Below are 6,000 nucleotides of genomic sequence, written 5' to 3'. Positions count from 1 at the left end.
TGGAAAGGCACTAGCCAACATTTCAGAAGGCAACATCTGCTGTGTCCTTTGGAACCCCTGAGATTTTAACCCAGCTTAGCTAACTCTGAGGCCAGTTTCCCCATATAAAATCAGGAACATTTCCACCCATCTCACAGGAGCTGTAGAATAAAAAGTGAAAGATGAAATTGGAAATAGTCTAGTGCAATGTTGGTGCTCCATGTGTGTTGACTTAGTCCAAAAGGCAACCCTTTCATCCAGAAGAGATGATTTTAAATACTGAAACTTTATTTTATTTGGGATGCATTTGGTGGACATCTTCCCCTCCCCCACCACATTTTACAGGTAATTGCCAACGGCACTGTGCCTTTCTTTCTTAAAGTTAAGCTATATGCTGATTTTGATTCTCACCAGTGTCGGAAATAAACATGTGGTTGGGTCAGGGACCCACAGCACGTAAGTCAAAGAAATGCCAAGCTTGGGAACTTTTGTCCAGTCCTGTAAGGTTCATTTAAGGACGTCATTCCCAGTTGCCATGACACTCATCTCTAAAACAGCGAACGAGCTGTAAATTTATTTGTGAATTTCTTCCAGAATCTTCCGTAGATCTGTTGAAAATGTACCCCCCACCACCACCACCCCCAGTGTACATTTCCCAACCACGCTGGTGGAACATCTGCTTGGTAGTCACCACAGGATTCACAAACACCCAAGAGGCTCGCGCCGCACCTGATTTTATTGTCTAACTTTCACGTTGACTTCGCTGAACAAGGATGCTCAGGTGATCAGAGACGCCTGCGTGATTCTAGATGCTTCTCCGTCCTGTGATAAGCTGACGGTGGCCCGGTGATACACGGGCTGCAAGGTGCAGGAGACGGGAGGTGGTCCCCAGAGGGGTCAGGCCAGCTCCCCCAGCGCCCCCTCGGGTGGGCGACACCGCCCAGGCGCTGGCGTTGCTATGTCTTCTGTTAGCCGCGTTCGGAAGGCGCCGGAGCCGGACCAAGCCTCCGACGGGGAGCAGGGGGAGGTCCCCCCCCGAAAAGCCCGGCGAGCATCGTTGCGCCCCGGGCGAGCATCGTTGGGCCGCCCGCGTCCCCGGGGGCCCCCGTGGCGCGCGGCGGCTGGGGCGCTCCCCCGCCCCGTCCCGGCCCTTGGTTCCTCCCGGGCTTTCTCGGCGCGCGCGGGGGCCCCGGCACTCGCCCCTCCCCGGCACGGCGCGCACCCCTGGTGGCAGCGGGCGAATGGTCTGGCCCATCGGTAGCCGCCACCCCTCGGGCGCGACAGCTGCTCGGGCTGCTCCGGGTCGAGTCGAGCTGCTGAGCCCCGAGCCGAGCCGTGGCTGCCCCGGGCGGGCTGACGGTGGGCGAGCGGGGAAAGGAGAGGGGAGAGTCCCGAGACCACCGGGGAGGTCGCCGTGGGGACCCGGGGAGCCGAGGACCCGGAGCGCAGGGACACCCCCCCCCCCCCCCCCCCCCCGCCGAGGCACCGGCCAGCGCCCTGCGAGGACCCGGCTGCGGCCGCCGCCTCCGTGAGTACCTGCCGCGCCCACCGGCCCCGCCTGGCACCGACGCGCGCCCCCCACCCCCGCCCCGGAGGGAGCCCAGCGCGGTGCGGGCACGCTCGTGATTCAGCACCTCTGGGGACCCGAGGTCTGGACAGAAGGGGGAGGGGGCCCCGGCCAGTTGCGAGGGGGCGGGGGAGGGCTCCTGCCTCAGTTTCTAAACCTGCGCAGGCTGGGTCCGGTGGGACGAACCCCTGCCCTCCGCTCCTTGGCGGAGTATGGGGTCTTGCTTGCTGGCAGGTGTCCCACATCCTTGCATTCCCTCCCCCCCCCCTTGAGAGTACGGAGCGTCGTCGGAAGTGTGTCAGTGACATGTCTACCTTTCCTGCACATCCAACTTCCACCTGAAGTCTGGGGACCTCTTGGTTTGATGTCTCTGCTTCTCTGCCACTGGATTCTCACGCTCCACTTTATTGAAAATGGAAGCGTTTCCTTCAGTCATGGCAAAGATTCCTATAGGAACTGTCCAGGATTCAGGGTGGATTTGATCGATCCTGGTATAGAAAGATGTATGGAAGTTAGGGAACAATGTCTCCAGACAGTAGGCACTTACCTTAAACACACACACACACACACACACACACACTCACTCACTCACTCACTCACTATTGACTTACGACCAGAACCAAATGTGAAAAGTGAAGAACAGAGAAGCTAAGCTGTATTGTCAAGGTCACTGAACAGGAATTGAACCCAGGTCTCCTGGACTCCAAAAGTCCACAGCTCTTCTAGTTACATCAGTCAGTAGTGACATCCTCACAGCACAAACGTCACCACGAACAACCTGAAAACTTTCTGCAAATGGAATTCTTTCTCTTTTAGTATGATAGAGCATTTTTTTTTTTTGAATTGTGGGCAAACATTTATTTTCTTAGAAAGCAGCAAGCAGAAACGATGTTTGGACCACAATGCACAAGAAAGGTAGGTCATCAAAGATGTTCAACGTGATTTTGGCAGTGACATATCCTACACTCAGGTCTTGGAAGAATAATTAGGACAATGAAAAGAAACCTGGAAATCCATATAATTTAAACTGCAGGTACCATTCAAAGGAAGAAAACTTGCCTGGTGAATGGTGTGTGGGTCACAGGTAGATCTGAATCAGATATTGTTATTTGATTTATCACAACTTTGTAACTTGGCCTAGTAGGAAACGACTTCATTTTTTGGACTAAGAAACTGAAATGTGAGAAGATCCAGAACACTCAGCACGTGGGAGAAGCTGGACAAGCATTGAGTCTTAGATGCCATCATTCTCTTTTAAAAGATTTGTGTGCGTGTGTGTGTGTGTGTGTGTGTGTGTGTATCAAGTGAACTATGCAGTGAGAAACGGAATTGATTTGTCCATGGCCGCCTCCCCTCAGAGTCCCCAATCATCTTGACCTTGTATGCTCCTTCTGCAAGAATAATGAAGCCAGGCCTTTCCTTGTCCTTTGGTGGATCATTTGACTTGCTTTCGCTTACAATTTATGGATTTCCTCTTGGGATGTGCAGCCCTTGTTATTGTCTCCGGCGGCAGGTTGCTAATGTACAAATGTTCTTTATCCCTCAGTGCCAGCAGAGCATCTGATGGCAGACAGGGGTTGGCCCATCATTTCTGAAGTATTGAGCCACTTGCTTTGGAGAATTCTGTTTTAAGTCAGTGGGGAAATTGATAGACTAATGCCCACTGTTTAAGTGAGGACATAAAATGGAAACACAAATTGATATGTTTTTGCTCAGGCATGACCATATGAGAAGGGAAGTCCTGTATACAGTCTTAAGTTTGATTCCTAGGAGGTCATTTTTGTTGTTGCTTGTAGCTAAACCTTGGGGAGGTCTATTGCAATCCAGCCTGTTTTAATCCCAAGAGGAACCTCAGACTTGACATGAATAGGCAAAAATAGAATATCATTGCTGTTAACAACAAAAAAGGGAGCTGGAGAGACTGCTTAGTGGTTAAGGCACTTGCCTGTGAAGCCTAAGGACTGAGGTTCAATTCCCCAGTACCCATGTATGCCAGGTGCACAAGGTGTTACATGTGTTTGGAATTCTTTTGCAGTAGCTAGAGGTCCTGATGCACCCATTCTCTCTCTCTTTGCCTCTTTCTCCCTCTCTACCTCTTTCTCTCTCTCTCAAGTAAATAAATTTTAGAAAAGGTTAAGTGTACATCCTAGTAACGCATGCCAGAGGCAGCATTCTGAAGCAGACAGCATACTTCGTCGAGGTAATGTCACCGGGACAGTGAAAACCAGCCTGGATTTAGAACTGTTACTCTCTGTGCTTTGCATGTGTCTGCCCAGTGACTACTATCTGCACTTCCTGACTTCACAGTCTAGCTTTGAATACCTCCTAGCTAGAACTTCAAGTCTAGCTGGGAGGTCTTACTCACACTGGAGTAATTAATAAAATTACTTGGAGTGGTCATAACACCAGAAAGCGTTAAGTGCTATAGTAACACCTGAAAAGGGTCAACAGAGGGCCAGGACAGTCTCCATGGACAGAAGGGAATTAAGTCACCTTTGGAGAGTCAGGGCTGGGTTTTCTGTGCAGAAAGCCTGCCTGACAAAGGGGCAGCTGAGAAGTGGGCACATTGTGTTACTAAGAACCTTGAATATCAGATGTGAGATCTGTTTAGATCTGGTAATCGTAGAGAACTAGGATAGATTTTTAAGCTGGGAAAAGTCTTCTTACACATGGTTTCCACTTCCTTTGCCCCAACTTCCCTTCCATAACACATTGCATTTCTTGATGTGAAAAGGATTTGTTCTCAAATAAAAACAGTTATTTTATGCAAATAAAGTGTTCCTCCTTCTAAAGGAGTTGGCCAAAAAGCTCTCTTATTGTAGAATTATGAACAATTTTGAAACTACAATACTAAGAAAAGAAAAAGAAATTGCATAATTTTTTCTTTTTAACTTCAAAATCCCCAGCACCAGTTTTCATCAAATTAATAAATGGACAGAAAGCATTTAAGATACTTACATTACTTTCCATGAGGTAGGCATCCTAGAATTTCCTAGTCATTCTTTATTGTTAGCATATTGTTGATAGAAATGTATGACCCTGGTGAACATCATTGTATGAAATAAGCCCTTTTCTTTTTTGGTGTTTTCAATCTAGGGTCTCACTCTAGCCCAGGCTCATTCTGTGGTCCCAGGCTGGCCTTGAACTCACAGTGATCCTCCTTCCTCTGCCTCATATATGCTAGGATGAAAGGTATATGCCACCATGCATGATGGCTTTTTCTCTTGAGCCAGACTCTCTAGGGGAAAGGGGTATGTATGCATTTTCAGATTAGACTCTTCTGAGCAAATATTAACTCTCTTGAATTTGATATGTCCGTTTTGGAACTTGACATATTTAGTGTAGAATATTTGCATACTAATAGTAAAAGCATATGATTATGTCTATGGGCCCCCCATTACACTATTTTAGGTAAACTCTCTCTTAATTAGAAAGATTAACTAAATAATAAGACCCAAGAGAAAGGTCGACAGTTGGGCCTACATAAGAGATGTCATTAAAGTTGGAGAATGGGTTTTGTGAGAGTGGGAATGCCTAGTCAGAGAAGGGCCATAGGTGATAGTCTGTTTTCTGGTTTCAGGCTTGTGTCCTTAGACCTTTGCTTTGTAGCTCCACCTTCTTTCCCCCAGTAGGAACCACGCAGCATGTATGCTTCCTTCTGGTTTCAGCTTTTGCCTCCTATGTGTGATTCTCGGGTCTTTGGCTCCAGTGCCCTGTAATTCAGGGCACCAAAAACTCTTGAGCTTGGAGAAGTCACAGAAGGGAGTACAGCTATTTGAGATTCTCAGCAAAAGGTCTAGGTATAAATATAAAGGGAATATGAATGGCACATTTGAAGGATGTTGAAGACTCATGTTCACTCCCTGGTGCACAACTGTTAGAGATGACCTTTTCGAACCTTTGAGGAGGTGACATTCTCAATGTCACCTTCTAGTACTCAGACACTCTTTTCAATATTCCTCACCAGAGAAAAATCCCCGTCACGGAGGAGAGAGATTGTGCCTCAGTTTCCCCTTCCTGTTACAGGGACATGGAATTTGCTCTTTATGAGGAGAAAGGCAGGGTCCCAGTGTTGGACAGGGTGCCTTGGATTACATCTTGAAGTCTTAGTTGAGCATCCTATGGGATCGACTCCCACCTGCTTTGGGTCCACAGGCTGTTAATTATCCCAGTGCTCTGTTGGAAGAGAAGTTAAGGGGTATGACTGTGCCTCGAGGGTATGACCAGGAACTGAGCACATACTGTCAGTCTTGGGAGACTAGAAACAATGAAAACTTAAGCATTGTGTTATAAACTACAAAGAAACATTCTATTTTCAGGCCCTGAGAGATGATTTATGATAGGAGCTAGACTTATAGGATGGCACTGAGTATTTATTCTATGCCTAGTGGGTTTCTATTATTAAATAGTTTTCTTAAACTCCTTGAAGAGCATGAATTCATTTCCATTTTTCT

General features: G+C 47.8%; 1 protein-coding gene across 3 annotated transcripts in view; it reads left to right on the top strand.

Moving 5' to 3' along the window:
• The first annotated feature begins 619 nt into the window (after positions 1-619).
• The window catches only part of Ttll7 (tubulin tyrosine ligase like 7), a 131,345-nt gene continuing 125,964 nt past the window's right edge, over positions 620-6,000 (top strand). Inside the window, exon 1 of one of the 3 annotated variants that reach the window (XM_045138496.1) lies at positions 620-760. The gene's annotated coding sequence lies outside the window, so the exon portion shown is untranslated. Of the gene's footprint in view, positions 761-1,440; positions 1,508-6,000 lie in introns of those variants that run through there. The other 2 variants (XM_045138494.1, XM_045138495.1) reach the window with 2 other exon arrangements.

This window comes from Jaculus jaculus, chromosome 19 (genome assembly GCF_020740685.1).
Source record: "Jaculus jaculus isolate mJacJac1 chromosome 19, mJacJac1.mat.Y.cur, whole genome shotgun sequence".
NCBI lineage: Eukaryota > Metazoa > Chordata > Mammalia > Rodentia > Dipodidae > Jaculus > Jaculus jaculus.
This window is presented reverse-complemented; position numbering and strand designations above follow the sequence as displayed.